The 20203-nt window shown below is 33.0% G+C and overlaps 1 protein-coding gene across 1 annotated transcript in view; it reads left to right on the forward strand.

The window, feature by feature from the left end:
* LOC136828417 (nephrin-like) overlaps positions 1–20203 on the forward strand; it is a 1390497-nt gene that overhangs the window by 159922 nt on the left and 1210372 nt on the right. Inside the window, exon 4 of the mRNA XM_067086456.1 lies at positions 13190–13337. The gene's annotated coding sequence lies outside the window, so the exon portion shown is untranslated. The remainder of the gene's footprint in view (positions 1–13189; positions 13338–20203) is intronic.

Raw genomic sequence — 20203 nt, forward strand, 5'->3', positions numbered from 1 at the left:
CAAAGATGCAAGGAAAATCTACCCTATTTTTTTCTTAATTTCCCGAAATAAAATAGATATTAGAGATATCGCGGGGAAAATTGAGATTTGAAGCATGAAAAAAGGGTTTATGATTCTTTATCAGTAAACTTATTTTGTCCAGGATTTACACAGCGTTATCTTTTTTAGAATTAACAGTAGAAGTTATGTAAATATAAACTTTTAATTTTCCTTCATTCAGTTAAGATTGATCGCATCCCACTTTAAGATACTTTCATGTCCGGAAGTTATTATAAATCTCTTGCTCCGTTCGCGGCCCTGTCTGTCTTCCTGTCGTATTATCTGCCTTTCTTTCTATCTGCAAGGGAAATTTCATGTACATTGAACAAGATTGTCTAAACTTCAAAAGAAAAAAATATATGTATACTAAAATTCATAGCTCTACACACACATGCACCAACATTCTGGACATTCTGTACACACAAACTATATCTATATATATATATATGTATATATATATATATATATATATATATATATTTATATATATATATATATATATATATATATATATATATATATATATATATATATATATATATATATATATATATATATATAACAAACTGTATATCAAAAAGAGAAGAGATGAACAACTGTTGTATATCTTGACCGGTGTCAGCTTTATTACCAACTAAGCCACCTTCAGGGGACTGTTACTAGGTGGTATAAATTCATAATATATATATATATATATATATATATATATATATATATATATATATATATATATATATATATATATATATATATATATATATATATATATATATATATATATATATATATATATATATATATATATATGTATATATATATATAATTTAAATCAGTGTTTATACATGACATGACTAAAATTCTTCCTGAAACTTTATTTTTAAAACTAGATTCAGTGATGTTTCTTTCTCGTGCATTATTAGAGTAAGCTATCATTTTTTGCTCCTGCCTAGTTGATTGTATGGTTGTTTTCACTAACACGTTCAAAAATTCCACTGTTAATATGTGCATTTCTTACACATCTTTTATGCTGTTCTATTCAGTTTTCCTGTGTTTTTCCAGTTTGTCCAAAATAAAAGCTGTTGCATGGAATGTGGTATGCACATCCTTTAATATTGTCGGGAGAGTCCTTTATAAGAACATATTTCTTTATTTTATTGTTCCATCTCTTCCCTGCAGTGTCTTATATATATATATATATATATATATATATATATATATATATATATATATATATATATATATGTATATATATACATAGACATGTATATATAAATATTTAAATTATATATATATATATATATATATATATATATATATATATATATATATATATATATATATATATATATATATATATATATATATATATATATATATATATATATATATATATGTATATTATATATATATATATATATATATATATATAAGCACTGCATCTCTTCCTGCAGTGCTTGATATGTATATGCACATATATATATATATATAAAATATATATATATATATATATATATATATATATATATATATATATATTATATATATATATATTTATATATATGTATGTATGTTTATATATATATATATGTATGTAATTATGCATTAGCAGAAACCAAAATGGAAAGAAATTACCTAACCACCCGTACAGTGCGCCGTTTGAATTGAATATATTCTCAGAATAATTATTTTCTTTATCTCTTTCTGATAGCCACCGTCCAGGGAGCAGTTTCCCATCTTCCCTGCTTGATATATATATATATATATATATATATATATATATATATATATATATATATATATATATATATATATGTGTGTGTGTGTGTATAATATATATGTATATGTATATAATGTTTATATTAAGTCTGTGACGAACTATGTGCTGGCCTGTCAAGTACATTCGCTTTCCAGGTGCATTTGTGTCGACGTTGGAGGTTTACACGGTTAGATACAGCGGGTATCTGACGCATGCATTTGTGCTTTTCTGATCATGGCCTAAGTGCATGGAGACATTGTGATCTTCAGACACTGAACTGGTGTTGTCACGTTTCAGGGGAGAAGTGATTAAGTGAGTTCGTATGTGTGTTGAACTCTCTTATGGTATATTATCAGAGGAACAGACAATCGCAACGGGACTTCGTTTTGTGGCTTTGCATGATTTGCTTGTTGTGCAGTGTTTAAGGACCACCACTGGAAGATCTGTTATTTGATGCTATAGAAGTGAATAAGATAACTCATAAACACATATCTTTTCCAAACATTATGTACAAATACCCAGTTGTGCCGCAGTGAAATTCCTCTGTTTCTCCATTATGCATTTTCGTTTTGTTCTCCATTGTGCATTTTTTCGTTTTGAATACTGATTTCTTGTAACACCATTTCAGGCTTTAATGTATGATATGTTTCTTTTAACAGGAATTCTGGGTTCGTCCTGTGAGGACGAATGGTTTACAGGTTGTGTTCTTTTACATACTATATGACATTTATTGTTGTCTAGAATAATTATGATCTGTTTATTTAATCTGATGACCAGGGTTTTAGTCACTAGTATTGGTTGGTCTATAATCATTAATTCGATGGATTGTATATCAGAATTTTCTCTAGTTACGATTTCCATTTATAGGGGGTGTGAACCACTCCATTTCATGACCGTAGGTTTTGCTGAATTACTTTCGTTAAATTTGCAAATAAAGTCTAGTTTCGTACCTCAACATTTAATTCCAGTAGCCTTTGTTTGAGGATAGATTCAGTGAGCGGGGTCGACAGGAGGGAAAAAATGTGCTGATCCAGGGCAGGCCATTTGCTACCGGAGAATCGAAGGGAAGTAAGATGACAGTTCTTAAACATTAAGAGATGACCCTACCTGACCTGGGTATAGGGTCATAACATATATATATATATATATATATATATATATATATATATATATATATATATATATATATATATATATATATGTGTATATGTGTGTGTATGTATGTATGTATGTGTATGTATTAACAGCAAACCAAAATGTAAAAATAATAACCTATGTGTGTGTGTGTGTGTGTGTGTGTGTGTTGTATGAATTGAATATATTCTCAGAATAATTATTTTCAAAATTGAAATCTCTTTCTGATAGCCGTACAGTGCGCCTTTTCAATTGAATATAGCAGAATAATTATTTTCTTGATCTCTTCCTGATAGCCATCATCAGCTTGCAGTTATATATCTATATATATATAGTATTATATATATATATATATATATATATATATATATATATATATATATATATATATATATATTTATATATTAATGTATATATATATATATGTGTATGCGTGTATGTATGTATGTATATAAGAAGCCCTCATGAAGAGGTGAAAGGAAAGATTGTAGACCCTGAGCTTTCGTCTTTATTTCAAGACCTGATCACAGTAACAGAGAGGGAGAGAAAAAGTGCAATACTGTAACATGACATTCGTCTGGTAAAAAAACATACATAAACAAGAGTGAGGATCAACTATTTAAATGCCACAGGACCATTGTGGTATTGGATGTGTATGTATGTATGTAATTATGTATTTATATTAACAGGAAACCAAAATGGAAAGAAATAACCTAACCACCCGTACAGTGCCCATTTTGAATTGAATATTTTCTCAGAATGAGTATTTTCTTGATCTCTTTCTGATAGCCATCATCCGGGATCAGTTTCCCATAGAGCAATTTAGCCCTTCTAATCGAAGAGCTTCTGACGTCTTATAAAAGTCCGATTAGCTCGTTTACGACTTTCCTGACCTTGAAGATGACGTCCTGATAAGCTGCTTTAGGTAGGAAATGAGATGTCGGGACGTTTATGGAACAGTGAATTCATGGAAATTCTATTTCATTCTCACAGATGTCGCTGGGGTAATTACATCGAGTTTTTCGGGACATTTAAAGTCCCTTCACATTTAACCAACACGAAACTAATTGGGTTTTCATTTTATTTGTAAATGAGATCGCCTTTTAGATGAGTTGTAAGAGCATTAGTGAGGTCTCTTTCATATTTAGGGTTTCCAGAATGCTATCAAGCAATGTGATAGTCATTGCAATGTTAGGGAATTTCTCAGTGAAAATAGGTTGTTGGAAAATTATATTTTTTTACTTAGTTTATATTTGAAAGGATAAAAAGTATGAACAATATATTTCTGTATTTGAAAGGATAAAAAGTATGAACAATATATTTCTATATTTGAAAGGATAAAAAGTATGAACTGTATATTTCTGGTCTTATTATTATATTTACTATATGAAGGTTAAAGAATCTCCTATTTGTGCTATACTTTTTTTTACCGTCAGTAATGGCACTAATTATAATCTAGGTGAAAGAGTATGCTGCCCAGGTAAGTAAGACAAATTTTGATAAAAAGCTTAATTAGTCTTATATGTAGGAATTGAGACGCAGCGCATTTTTAACTGAAAAAATAGTTTGATGAACTGAATAGATTTCTGCCGAAAATTCCAATACTTCTGAGTAGCAAAAGCAGCAACGGTCAGTTATAGCAAGTCTTTGAATATAAACAGTAACGACAGAGGCACGGTAGGAGACTGTATGGAAATACCGAACTTCGGTTAGTGCAGCTCATTATACCAATCACTTTCAGGGTGAGGAATTCATTACGTTCCCCTTGATATCCTGAACCATATAATCTGCCTTGTTTTTTAAGGAAAAATTTTCATTCCTCGTGGCCGTTTTATTTATTAACTGTGTAGATACTCGATAATAAATGTTGCAAGCGATGAAGGAAAGACATTAATGATATTTGCAAAGTAAAAAAAAAAAAAGAATATGAACATGGAATCAAAGACCTGTGAATTATTCATTTATGTTCTTTTAAGGTGCCTCTACCTTGATTTTTCAGATTATCTAGTTTTGCAGGTCTCAAGCAAAAAAGGTGCGTTCAGTAACATGTTTAGACTTTTTTTTTTTTTTTTCAATTACTACACGAGCTCTGTCTGTATAGAGTTTTCATAGGAAAATATCTCTCCTTTTCATGTATTTATATAGGCAAGGTACAACACAAAACAGCTACAGTACAAACCACATTTTCTTAAAAGTTGAACTGATATACCTTCCTTGGTGTTTCAGCCATCGTGATCTCATTGCAATTTTAGTTTTATTTAACGATAGGTGTGAATTGACTGAAGGCACCTACGATAGAAAGTCAGTTCATGAGAGAATAAAATGTGAGTATTAACTGTCATCTAGACTAGAATTTAACTGAAGACTCATCACTGATAAATGACTGAGTGTATTTTTATTTCATGTCATTGATTTCTATTATGGTTATTTTCACACTTTTAATAGTTTAACACAAATTTTTCTACAATATTCCTCGTTGTTTTTACTCACAAAGGATTCTTAGATCTTTATAGAACTTTAAGATGAAAGCACTGACAACAAATCAAGACCTTTTCTAATCATTAACCGTTGCTGTTATTGTAAGTAATTTTTTCTGTATCTGGATTGTGCTTCCTTTCTTTCGTTTCTTTGTATTTATTTTTTTATGCAGTTTACACCAGGTGGTTCCAGGAAGACAAAAACAATTATATTTCAAAGAGCGTTTTTTATTTTATTATTTTTTTTTTTTTGGCTAAATCCGAAACTTCCCTCTCAATTGGATGATTCGACCCAAGAAATTAAATCATGTGATCGCTTTCAAGCTATTTGAAACTATTCAGGAAAGGAAATTCGTTTAAAATGAAAATGAAAGCGGTCGTTCTCCATGTTTCTTTGTACGGAAATTCGCATTGACAACTTACGGGCCTTCGAGGAAAATTCTGTTATTGTAATTTCATTTTATTATCCTTTTTTTTTAAAGTTCAGAAGCTCTAGGAAAACAGAGCACTGTTACTATGGGATCGGAATCCTTTTCCCCATCCTACCACAAAGGTTTAGAACCAATAAAGCTAGGCTGGCCTTTTTTTTTTATAGCGGAGAATTCCTCATGTGAAGGAGAACAAGAGAATCAAGGTAGAGAGAGAGAGAGAGAGAGAGAGAGAGAGAGAGAGAGAGAGAGAGAGAGAAGGGAAGAGGAGCGAATTTGTCCTTTTGGCTGACTACGTCTTGCCAACTCAGCAGGTCTCAACACTGTTTCGGCTTCGACAAAGCGATTGGACTGACTATTCCATGTAACGAAGAAGACATTCGGTAATGGAAAATGCTAAGCTGTTCCAGTGTGCATGGAATGCGCAACGCTTATTGGAGAACAACGAATTGCTGATGTTGCAGAAGCTATTGCCGAGCAGTGGAAGGTCTGGCTGAGGTCTGTGGAACCGAGAGAATCAAAGGACATTACTCTGCGAATCATTCCCCGTCTTTCGCTGATGTGTGTGAATGGAAAGAAACGAAAAGAAAAGACTTTTTTTTCTTTTATTCGTAGGTAAAATAAGTCGTATTTCTTATTCTGAATGGATTGCCCTTATCGATATCCTTTATAAAATCGAAAACTCAGCTGCGGTGATGATGTATGGTGTTCACTGGAAATGGTACATGGAGTAGGAAGTTTCACAAGTTTATATTCAAATTTCCCGGAAATCTTTTGGAATAGAATCGATTGTTGAGTTATTTTAACGTATTTTCTTCAATCCAGCAAGTAGATTCTTTTAGTAAATATCAGCGTTTTATGGCCATAGAATCAACTGATCGAACACATTACCTGCGTCCGTTTTTCACCCAGATTCGCTTCTAAATCCAGTTCGGTGTCTTTCTGTTGTTTTTGAATTCCAAATGTCCCCCTAAATCCAATTCGGTCGTTCTGTTGTTTTTGAACTCCAAATGTCCCCCTAAATGCAATTCGGTCTTTCTATTGTTTTTGAATTCCAAATGTCCCCCTAAATCCAGTTCGATCGTTCTGCTGTTTTTGAATTCCAAATGTCCCCCTAAATCCAATTCGGTCTCTCTGTTGTTTTTAAATTTCAAATGTCCCTCTAAATCCAATTCGATCTTTCTGTTGTTTTTGAATTCCAAATGTCCCCCAAAATCCAATTCGATCTTTCTGTTGTTTTTGAATTCCAAATGTCCCCCTAAATCCAACTCGATCTTGCTGTTGTTTTGGAATTCCAAATGTCCCCCTAAATCCAGTTCGATCTTTCTGTTATTTTTGAATTCCAAATGTCCCCCTAAATCTAATTCGGTGTCATTTTGTTGTTTTTAATTCAAAATTTCCCCATATACGACATAACATCTAAGCATTTGTGTAGAGAACAAGAAGCCTGTGCCTGTTCATATAAGATACTGATATTTTCTTAAAATAAAGGCGAATGACTGCATCTTATCACCTATTGCCAGGCTTAGGAACTCTCTTCCTGCTTCCGTTTCTCTGATTCTCAATGCTACCCATTTAACACAATTCTTTATTTTTTCCAATCCCTGCTAGATTTTATCTTTATCTATTTTTCCAAGACATTTGCTTTACCATTTAAAAACAAAATATTCAGACTTCTTTCATTTAATTTAGTTTGAAGATATCTTTTCCTAACAACGGTTCACATCAGGAAGAGAAGCAGAAAGTATTCCGCTTATGTCCCCGGGGCGATATGGCTATGCAATTTAGGAGCATTCTTTTTCGCTGAAGGTGGAAAGGGGCCTGGAATCTCTTAAACAATGAAGATAATAAAGAAGACTGTTTCCTTTATATCTAGAGACCTTCCCCTTGCACTGGGAACAGGCAACGCTTTTCATATACTTTTGGAGGGAATATTTTTTATTGCTATTTTATACACAGGAATGTAGTGTCCCCATAAAATCTCTATTAATACGTTCATAAGCTTCTTCTCAAAGTAAAAGTAATTTTATATCATGACTCGTTAAAAGGAAAAATAGAGACAGTCACAGTGAAACAATTCTGCAGTCGTGTGACCAAACGAAAGATGATTATAAGAAAATAGCAACCTGAAGATTAATCGGAAAAAATATCAAACCTTTGAAAATTACTGACAGAGCAGAAAAAATCTTATTGAAACGAGTATCGTTTAGCTTATTCTCAGGGTTTCTGCAACTAGTGAACGATATCTGTTAGTAGAGTATTGCAAAATAAATCCTCATATGTTAGTTTATTTAAGTTCACATCAACAGGAACAAGTGCGATCTCATTTTGTTGCAGTTAACAATTTAGCCAAATGAAAATAGCAGGGGAATGGTGAAATGACATTTGCCTCGACAAACAAACAGGTGTTCACGCTCACTTTTGCTTTCTCTTTCCCTCCTTTTCTCTCTCTCTCTCTCTCTCTCTCTCTCTCTCTCTCTCTCTCTCTCTCTCTCTCTCTCTCTCTCTCTGTTTCCTTTTATGCCTTTTCTCTTCATGATATATGGAAAAAACATCTTTTCCACAAAATATCAGTTACGTAAAGGAACATAGTGAAAATCTGTAATATCTCTTCGTTCTTTATAACCAAACACGAATAGCTTACAGAAGAGGAAAAAAAAAGACAAGAGAGAGAGAGAGAGAGAGCATGGTGTTTCTGCACAACGTAGATCGACAATGCCTTTCATTTTCTCCACGTAGAATATTTATAAACTCTCCTGGATGGCAACAGTCTTCATATAATCCGATACTCTTTAAAAAAAAAGATGAAATTGGAAATATAAACCCATGTGAAAGCCTGTGTATAGTAAAGCTTCCCTTATGTGCTTCCCTATTTTGCAAGCGTTGTATAAAAATTTTATTTCGATGCAATGTAATAATAAAAGTGTGTTGGATAGGACGTGAAAATTGATTTACTAGTGCAGGTGAATATCATCGTCATACTAAATCTTGTTATGTATCATTGTTTTGCCTGCGTTTATGCTGTAGAAGTTTTGATTTCCGTTACATTAAGAAACGACGATAGAATTAAGAAAATCCTATCTCTAATAATTTATCGTATACTTTTTTTGAGTGTGATTTTTTTTCTTATTTATCGTCCAGTTCATTGTCTCCCCAAACGAACGCTCACCCCTAAAAAAACATAGTCAATAAAAAGATTACTTATCCATGTATTATCTACAATCTCTCTCATGCTAGGATTTACCGAACATGTAATCTTCTCATATTTTGCAAATGGTTTCTTTCAGTGAATCAGTTCCTTTTAAAAAACGACTGTTCCAAATGCCTTGAGCAGTAACACCAATAAAAACTATAAATATAATAAAAAGATAATTATCTCTTTAGGGGGAATTGGATATAGTAAAAAAAGCTAAGAATTACCTAATCTTTGCTCTTATTTTCTTGCTTTCGATACCATACGGTAGTTTGTTTGTCTATAAAATAGCATAAATAATTTTTCGATAAGTGATCAATCTGTGAACTCTGATGTTTTTCTTATATCAGGAAATTAGTAAAAATTTTATCAAGTTGGATGTGACACAGTAGTTATCTCCATCCAAACTTTCCCAGGAAATCCTGAAAATAAATTTTCAAATACATCCAAAACAAGACGTATTTCATTTATGGGAACACATCATCACTATTGTTCTTCGACTGGAAAGTTATAAAAAAAAAAAAAATTCAATAACTGGAAGATAATTATTCTACCCCGTTTCATAAGTTAACCGTTTCATGAAAAATTCGGTAATAGATGTAGAAGTCGGAAGCGTAAAGATAGTATATTTTCAAATTTCGAAAAAAGTTTGAATGCGCGAAGTAAATATACAACTTTATTATAAACGAAAGGGGATTTTACTCACGGTCTAATTTTGCTGATTTTTTGTTGTTCACACAGATATCATTTTCATATATGGGAATTTTTCGGCGAATAATAATAATAATAATAATAATAATAATAATAATAAATATTTTAATTGTTATTAGTATTCTTTATTTTTTTTATTATTATTATTATTATTATTATTATTATTATTATTATTATTATTATTATTATTATTATTATTATTATTTCAGAATCAAAATTCGAGCAAAATTGTCCAATTTCAATTCTGGATGTTACTAGTATTTAATTCGGTTGAAATATCAAGGGATCGCCGTTAGAATGATTAATGAGATGATTTGTTTAAAAATGAAAGATTGGTTATTTTTTCATCAATTTAACATTAAACCGTTGTTAGAATGAGAGAGAGAGAGAGAGAGAGAGAATTATTATTGCATAGTAATATTTGTGTTTCAAATTAATTGATTCAAAATGTATATGTTAATGATATTGTTTAAAAATATATATATATTATATATATTTTTCATTCAATTTAACATTATTAAACCGTTATGTAATTAGTAATGATATATATATATATATATATATATATATATATGTATATTTATAGTATATATATTATGTATATTCAAATTATATATTATATATATATATAAACCAAATATTGTCAAAATATATATATATTAATAATTAGCTGTATATTTTATGCATATATATATATATATATATATATATATATATATATATATATATATATATATATATATATATATATATATATATAAGCGAATGTTTGTATGTTTGTAGCTTTGTGCGCCACAGAAATCCAGAACCGCTTGACTGATCTAGACAAAATATGGCACATCATTTGACCCAACTTAGATAATAGTCGAGCTCATAGAGATACATTATTGAACATGCTTTTCAGTCACAACAATAATACCTGGATAAAAGGTTCAGTCACCACAGTAATACCTGGATAAAAGGGACAGTCACCACAGTACTACCTTGATAAAAGGGACATAGGGCACAGTAATGCCTGGTTAAAGGTGACAGCCAGCACTGTAATATCTAGATAAAAGAGAGTCACCATAATAATACCTGGATAAAAGGGACAGTCACCACAGTAATACCTGCATAAAAGGGACAGTCATCATAGTCATCTCTGCATAAAAGGGACAGTCACCACAGTAATAACTGATAAAAGGGACAGACAGCCCAATAATACCTGGATAAAGGGGCAGTCACTAAAGTAGTACCTGGATAAAAGGGACAGTCATCACGGTAATGCCGCGATAAAAGGGACAGATGGCAAAGTAATACCTGGTTAGAGGTGACAGCCAGCACAGTAATATCTGAATAAAGGGACAATTACCACAACAATGTCTGGATAAAAGGGACAGCCAGCACAGTAATATCTGTATGTAAGGGACAGTCACCACAGTAATACCTGTCAATTCACACACGACTGCTCGAAGGGTGAGCATTAATATGAAAAAAAGTAGAACTGTCAGTCGGACCGTCAACACAAACCCCTCCCTTTCTCCCTTCTCCCTCCCTTTCTCCTTCCAACTCCCCTTCCATATTCCCTCCCCCTCCCCCCTCCCCCTCCCTTTTTCTTTTCTCTTTTCCTTCTCTACAGCGCCGGGTTGATCAGCTAATATATATATATATATATATATATATATATATATATATATATATATATATATATATATATATATATATATATATATATATATATATATATATATATATATATATATATAAATATACATATATATAGTTAGATATAAATATGTACATATACATATGCATATACATATGTATATGCCTCATAAGCTTATGACCATCGTTATCAACAACTCTTGCAGTGAGACGAATCGAATCCACAATTTCAAAGTGGAGAGAATTATGACGCCTGTCCCTCTGGTCTTGGAAGAGTGACATCTCTTGTGTGTTCGTGTGATTTTAAATAATCCGGAGTACCGTAACGGGATAAACACACCTTGCGTGCTTAAACAACATCTGAATAAAAAGTGCGGAAGAACACGTAAGCATATCTTACGTAAAGTAAGATAAAATAAAAAGAAAGAATGGCGCACGCGAGTTATTAGCGGCACGCACAACGCTCTCAAAATACTCTGTCTCTGTCTCTGCCTATTTTTAGATTTGTTTGCTTTGCTTTTTATTCTTTTCCTTCTCGATCTGAATTGTTTTGTCTATTTTAAGGCAGCTAATAGACAAAGCTTAATTGCAATTGGCATTGCAACATGCAACACACCGCGGAGATTCATTCCTTCATCGCCTGCATAATTTCCTTTGATCCATTCGAAAGCAAAAGGGTTGAGAAAAAAATGTAGCGAAGGGTGAAGGAGAAAGACAAGAAATTAAATTGTTTGTTCATTTCCAGCTTCTAGTCATCGGATACATACCGATTACCGGATATAAGATTCTATCAGTGCCTGTACCTATACTGCAATTCCGCCGTGTTTGTCTGAATTATTTTAATATAATCTTATTCTGTTCAGTGAAAGCTTTGCTTTGAATGTAAAGGTATTCTATGCCTTTTCAATAATAATAATATTAATAATAATAATAATAATAATAATAATAATAATAATAATAATAATAATAATAATAATAATTAATAGTAATAATATTGATAGTGATAGTGTCTTACGTGCTTGCTTAAGATTTTATAAAACAAAAATCTTTCTCACCACAAAATAACAGTTACTCTTTTAGAATCGAATATCTTTCTTGTCAGGAGATCATCCCAAATAGAAACAAATGTTCAACTCAAAAGTCATAGCCACACAGCTTGCTAGAGACAACTAGCGACTGAAAGAAGAATATTCAAACAAAGGTTATTTTTCCACTTCATGCTCACTGCATTATATAAACTAAAAATTAACGGACAACATAGAAGTCATATTTATGCTCATTGCTGAAGAAATATTGTACACGGTTATGTAGTACATAATCATATAAATTTAATTTCACTCATCTAGCTGAATAGATTAAACATAAATAAAAAAGAGCGCCTACTGTGCTGAAGATATTACACAAAACCAAAGAAAATAATCAACATAATAGTCATGTTAATCGTTATATGAAATAGTTTGACGTAAAATACTCGTAAATGATGCAAATAAATGCATAAAATAATATATACAAATCATATTAAAAACATTACGGAACAAATAAGTAAATATTCACTAAAAAATTACAATTCGTCACGTTGAAGATACTACACAAAATAAAAAAAAAAATACTCATCTTCTTTAAGGTATCAGTTCAAAGCAAAAAACCAATAATCACCGGAGAAGTTGCATTAAGCCCTCAAATGGAAGACAGTCCACAGAATACAAAAAAAAAAAAAAAAGTTACGAGTCCCGCTAAAGATGATATCACATCAAACAAAAATAAACACTCACCCCGAGAGTCATATTTATTCATGTTGTTTCAACAGGAGGCGCGAATCGTTCTCGTCAGCCGGGGCGCGACTCCTGGGACCCGAGAGCGGCGTCCGGGAGGACAATCTGTAATCACAGAGATGAACCAGAGCGAGCAATCGCCGGAGAAAACTTTCGCTCCTCGAAATTAATTGAAGTCTCCAGGTAAGGACTACGTTTCTTTAAAAAAAAATATTATTATAAAAAAATAAAGTTCCATTTTTTCGCGGTTTTTTGGCTTCCTTTGATTCGTTTTTTTACCATTTTCTATATTATTTTTCTTATTGTTGAAGCCTTAAGGCAAGGACTACGTTTCTTAAAAAAACAATTTAAGATAACTTCCATTTTTTCTAGATTTTTTTAATCTGTCTTTGCCTCGTATTTTACCATTTTCTATATTACTTTTCTTACTGTTGAAACCTTAAGATAAGGACTACTTTTCTATAAAAAAACACAAAAACCTTTAATTTTTTCTTGATTTTTAGCTACCTTTGCCTCTTTTTATTTACCATATTTTATATTATTTTTTCTTATTGTTGAAGCCTTAAGGCAAGGACTACGTTTTCATAAAAAATAAAATTAAATTATAAAAATATAAACTCCCACTTTTTCGTGCTTTACTTGATACCTTTCCCTCGTCTTTTTACCATTTTCTGTATTATTTTTCTTATTGTTGACGCCTTAAGGTAAGGACCACGTTGCTAAAAAGAAGAAAATTCCCTTGCTTCCTTTGTTTGGGGGGAGGTTACTTTTACTTCGTTTTTTGTGAGTTCGATTTTGTGTTCAAGTTGTTTAACTGGTTATTATGTAACTATGTTTTTTTATTATTTTAAATATTTTGTTTAATTCTTACGTTTGCCCCTTTTTTCGTTCATTTAATTTGTTTTCTTATTGTTTATTTAGTTATTATTTCACCGTTAATGATGCGTTAGACTGTAATTTAATTTTTTTCCTATTTTCCTGGTTATTATTCCATTGTGTTAGTGAAGTAAAAAAAAAACATTCCAATTATGCTTTTATCTTTTTCTTCCCCATTTTTGCCATATAATCTGCATTTTTACTTTTTAATTAAATACATTTTTCTTCCTCTGTATTTCTTGTAATTCCGCCGTGTCAGTGATGTTTTAAAAACTTTTGTGATTTAACTGCAATCTTTCATTTCTGTTTATTTCTATTTTTGATGCGTTTATTTCTTTTTTGCATTTTTGCTTTCTGTTCCTCTTTTAATTTCTCTTTCTCATGATTTATTTAAAATGTTTTTGTGTCAGAGCCATTTCATGAACTTTGCTAATCTTCTTTCATCATTTTCTTCTACATTTTATTACATTACTCCGAGTTTATATTTTTTTGCCTGTTTCTCTCTCTCATTATTTGTTGAGTCATTGTTTCACTACTGTTTTAAGAGCATTAATCTTTTAAATTGGTCTATATCACTTGTGTCCGTTTACCCCCTTTTTTTTTTTTTTTTAATTTATTATTATTGATATGTCGTTTATTTCCTCTTCCTGCTTGTTACTCCTGTCTATCTTTATAAATATAAATTTGTATTTTCTTGTCAGTGTAATATTTAAAATCAAACACCTACACCTTTTATTTTATTGTTACTTTGTTATTTGCAAGAAACAACTGGATACTTAGTCTCTAGCCAATTAAGCCGTCCCCACTACATAACAGCAGTCACTAATAATCCCATGAGATCAGAAGATTGCGAGACAGTTAATTTCCAAAACGTTGAAAACTATTGTTGCAACTAATAAGGTCATCACCTGGGTGAGAGGTCTCCACTGAAGTAGTATCCTAGAACACATGGCCTCACGCCTTAGTATCATAAAGCTCTCCTCTAGTGGGAAAGTATGCCCCAAAGTTCATTTCCTTTTCTCTTTTTTTGTATTAGAGGGTAATAAAATAATAGTAGCCTGTCATAGAAGACCAGGCCTCACGCCTTAGTGTTATAAAGTTCTCCTCTAGTGGGAAAGTATGCCCCAAAGTTCATTTCCTTTTCTCTTTTTTTTGTATTAGTGGGTAATAAAAACAATAGTATCATAGAACACTAGGCCTAACGCCTTAGTGCTATAAAGCTCTCCTCTAGTGGGAAAGTCTGTCCCAAAGTTCATTTCCTTTTCTCTTTTTGGTATTTGTGGGTAATAAAATAACAGTATCATAGAACACCAGGCCTCACACCTTAGTGTTATCAAGTTCTCCTCTAGTGGGAAAGTGTGCCCTAAAGTTCATTTCCTTTTCTCTTTTTTTGTATTAGTGGGTAATAAAATAATAGTATCACAGAACACCAGGCCTCACGCCTTAGTATATAAAGTTCTCCTCTAGTGGGAAAGTATGCCCCAAAGTTCATTTCCTTTTCTATTTTTTTTTTTTTTTGTATTATTGGGTAATAAAATAATAGTAGCCTATCATAGAAGACCAGGCCTCACGCCTTAGTGTTATAAAGTTCTCCTCTAGTGGGAAAGTCTGCCCCAAGTTCATTTCCCTTTTTTTTTGTATTAGTGGGTAATAAAATAATAGTAGCCTATCATAGAAGACCAGGCCTCATGCCTTATTGTTATAAGGTTCTCCTCTACTGGGAAAGTCTGCCCCAAAGTTCATTTCCCTTTTTTTTGTATTAGTGGGTAATAAATAATGACCTGCATGCGTGAATGTGTCTTCCCGACTGGTAAAATATGCCCCTTTTATCCCAGCATTTATGACATTAACTACACCGATTGATATATAGTTAATGAACACGAACAGTCACCTCGTGTTTGTCTTAATTCTTTCCAACAATCCTCTATTGAAACCTTCATTTACTCCTTAACTCATTTTTCTTCTCCATCTTTGTATCATCTGTTATCTGCTTCCTTCTCTCAACCGTTTAATTGCTCAACCAGCCTGTAGGCAGCGCCGTTTCTCCATCCCGAAGTAATTCAGATTTCAAAGTACTTAAAACTTCTCCTTCATGCCTAATTAGGTCTTTTGTACTAACATCTTGCAGCGATTTCTCTTGCAAACAAATTAGTGACGGGGGCTCACCGTTAGACAGAACGCCCCTGTCCTGTCCCATCCTGCCCCACGAGTTACGTCAACTCTCTCTCTCTCTCTCTCTCTCTCTCTCTCTCTCTCTCTCTCTCTCTCTCTCTCTCTCTCTCAAGGCCTCTTAGTTTCCGTGTAGCTGCAGGTTACAACTACGACCCTTTTAATGTTCTCAGACGACGCTCGACTGATCTTAGTGAAGGGAAACTGCAGAGCTTTATTTGAAATATTTTGAGAGTTTGCATGAGGAGGAAGTTAGGAACAGATCAGCTTCTGACGATTTGACGTGCCTAATAAATAATATTTTTATATTTTTATGTTTGTTATAATTACCTCTTGCGCAATGAGACTTTACAGCAAAAATATATAGAGGCAAATAAGACACAAACCATAAGCCCTTATGTAGCTCAGGTACAGAAACAAAGCGAAAGAATTATGGAAGAAAAAACTGCTGAGGCTTAACCTCGAAGCAAAATTTACTCTTGTGTTTTGGACATTCAAATTCCTCAGTTTCTGATCATCTTTTTGGGTGAGAGTTGAAAGAAATAATTATATAATCGTCATGACATTGTTTCGGTTTGAAGAAACAGAGGAAATGTATTCTAGTAATTAAAGAATGGAAAGAATTAGAAGAACTTTAGACACTGTTAATTATTGTATCATAGTGTATCCAAGCCACCAAAAATTTGCGGTTGTTATATAGACACGCTCTGTTTCATCACCCTTGTCGAATTAAGCTTAATGTTTTTATTGTGACAAAAAACCAAACATCAAAAGTAGAATATTTGCTGCGATATTTTCTTTTCACTTTCACAAAAAAATATATTTATAGGAAAATATTTAATAGTAGACATAGTTGATAATCTATAAGTGCATAGATGTACACCGACAGTGCTCTGTATCACACCATTATGTATTTCTATTCAAGTTTCTTCTTGGCTCTCCTACAGTGACCTTCATTCACTTCTCTTCCTATATCCTCCCATTCCTCCACCTCCCCCCCTCCTCCTTTCCTCCTCCTCCTCCTCCACCATTTAGTTCCACAGCTAACGTCTTGGCAGCGCTGTTTCTCCATCCCAGAGTAATTCAGCTTTCAAAGTACTTAAAACTTCTCCTTCATGCCTAATGAGGTCGTTTGTATTAACATCTCACAGCGATTTCTCTCGCAAACACAATTAGACCCCAATCGACAGACAGAACTGGACCCCTCCTCTCCACCCCACCCCACCTCACCCCCTCCTTGTCCCCCTCTGAGCACCAGTCCCATCATCATCATCATTGTCTCTCTCTCTCTCTCTCTCTCTCTCTCTCTCTCTCTCTCTCTCTCACATGTGAACTGACCTCTGTACCTTAAACTCACGATCGTAACCTTTTCGGGGTCTTCAGTCGAATTTACGTTCCTATTAGAACATCATCTAAATTCCTTATATATAAAATTCCTATATATATCTTTATTTCTTTCCTATAAACACACACACACACACACACACACACACACACACACACACACATATATATATATATATATATATATATATATATATATATATATATATATATATATATATGTATGTTACAGGCAGATATGAAACCAGGTATTTTTCGCAACTGCCTGAAATTTCAGGCAGGTAGCGAAATGCACTTTCGGACATTTGATCCCCCAGGGACTAGTACTAAACACTGCGAAATACATTTGACCCCCAGGGGCTAGTACTAAACACGGCGAAACAGTGTAGTTAAGTCCCTGTTTCCCTGTGTTTAGTACTAGCCCCTTGTGTGGAGGGGGGGGTGTCAAATGTCCCAAAATTTCCCAAAAGTGCATTTCGCTATCTGTAATATATATATATATAATTTCAGGCAGTATATATATGAAATGCCTAGTTTATATATATATATGCCTATATAATATATATATATATATATATATATATATATATATATATATATATATATATATATATATATATATATATATATATATATACTGTATACTGTATATTTATATGTATATGATGTATATGTGTGTGATATTTGGCTGTGGATACGCGTTCATATTACATATTAAAGACACTTGTGAGAAAACTTTTATACATACATCATACTAATTCGACCGTCCATGACTTACGCACAAGCTCGAAACTATTTAATCAAGGCATAAAAAAAAAGTGTTAAGAAATGTGTTGACTTTTAATATATTTGTTCCCGTGAAAGCCCGGGATTTCTCTAGCGAACCTATGAATATTTTATGCGAGGAATTACTTCACGGTATTTGAGTTGCTGTTAACCACGAGGCTGTAGAAGGAAAGTCAACAGATTTATTGGTGAAACGCGTGCCAACAATTCTGGCCGGAAGTCGTCCTTTTATCACCATTTCGCCTCCTCCTCCTCCTCCTCCTCCTCCTCCTCCTCCTCCTCCTCCTCCTCCTTCTTCTTCTTCTGTTTTAATGATGTTCAAGTGTTGGAAAGTAGTATTAGAAAATTATTTATTTATGTTTCTCTTATACATGTTTAATTTTCTTCATTTTCCTCATTTGCTCTGTTAATTAATCTCCTATTTCACAGGGTATTCTATTCTGTTCAAGCTTATGTCGAAAATCAGATAATGATAATCATAAAGAGTACAGGGGTTATAATTATCATTAAGCTACTAGTTAGGTTATCAAAAACTTATACGTAATATTAATAATTATCGTGAGGTCAACGTCACCATTGTCGGCAAAAAGAAAGAAATCTTCGAATTTAAGTGGAAAAAAGTAATATCTGCTTTTTGATACTCCTCATTGCCTGAGTAATGTCACACGTATAAAAAACAAAACAATAAAATGACTACAAGGAATAACGAGTCTCTAAAAGACAAAAAACGCTTGTCCTTGTCTGTAAATGCTGTACCTAGCGCTAGTACTCTTTACAGATCGTGACCTTTGGTGAATGATGTTGTCTCTGTATTATATTTTTAAATGTTATTTTTTTATATTTTTACTTTATTGACTGGTGGAATAACTCGAAGCGTCCAGGAACTGTAAAAGATTCAGGGTCTTCTTTAAAGATGATAGTGTCATATTCCTCTCTCTCTCTCTCTCTCTCTCTCTCTCTTTTCCCTTGTGTTTATAATGTCTGCAAGTTCAGCCGACTGCAGCAGGTGAATCCCCTGATGGCCCATGATAATAAAACTTGCAGTTAATCGTCTTTTTGCTTGACTCTCATTACAGGGTGTTTTCTGTTCCTTTGATTTTCTCTCTCTCTCTCTCTCTCTCTCTCTCTCTCTCTCTCTCTCTCTCTCTCTCTCTCTCTCTCTGTAGTGAAACATGTACTTGGCTGTTAGTCTTTGTTGGAAGGAAAGAGAAGGAATACCATAAAAATTAACACACGTTAGGAAATATTACTCTGCCAGATTGTCAACCATCATGATATAGAAATGGAAAACGGGTTGGCCTCGACGAGGTAATCCTCATCCATATGGGATGGGGCTGTCGGGGTTTGATGGGGAGAACCATTCATAAGATATTCATAAGATGTCTCTCTCTCTCTCTCTCTCTCTCTCTCTCTCTCTCTCTCTCCCCGACCCAAAAATGGGAAGATTTACGCCGGCGGAATAATGTTTCTCATAAACTTGATTCTCCTTTCAAAGTGGCACCTCTTTACTCATGTTTTCTAGCCGAGGAGAAGACTTATCTCCCCCGTGATTGCTCCGTTTCTTTCATCGTCTCCATGAATACGTATAAACATTTGCCAGAACTCTTGTCGGTGTTAAATATGCCACGGACGAAAGCTAGAAGCAGACGCATTTCCACGGCTTTTTGCTCTGATTTTAAAATGTTTCCTCAGCCCCAATTTTTCGCTCGAAAGGGTGATGACTTCTGATTCATTTTTAATTTATTTCTTTCTTTATTTATTATTTTTTTCTTTTTGTCCCAATGGCAACGTTATAGTAGCTGCTGCGCTGATGTACCTTCGATTAGTGAAGCTAGGCCCTTTGGTCAGTGCTTGGGTTGGTGACCATGTGTGAA

This window comes from Macrobrachium rosenbergii, chromosome 42 (genome assembly GCF_040412425.1).
Source record: "Macrobrachium rosenbergii isolate ZJJX-2024 chromosome 42, ASM4041242v1, whole genome shotgun sequence".
Lineage (NCBI taxonomy): Eukaryota > Metazoa > Arthropoda > Malacostraca > Decapoda > Palaemonidae > Macrobrachium > Macrobrachium rosenbergii.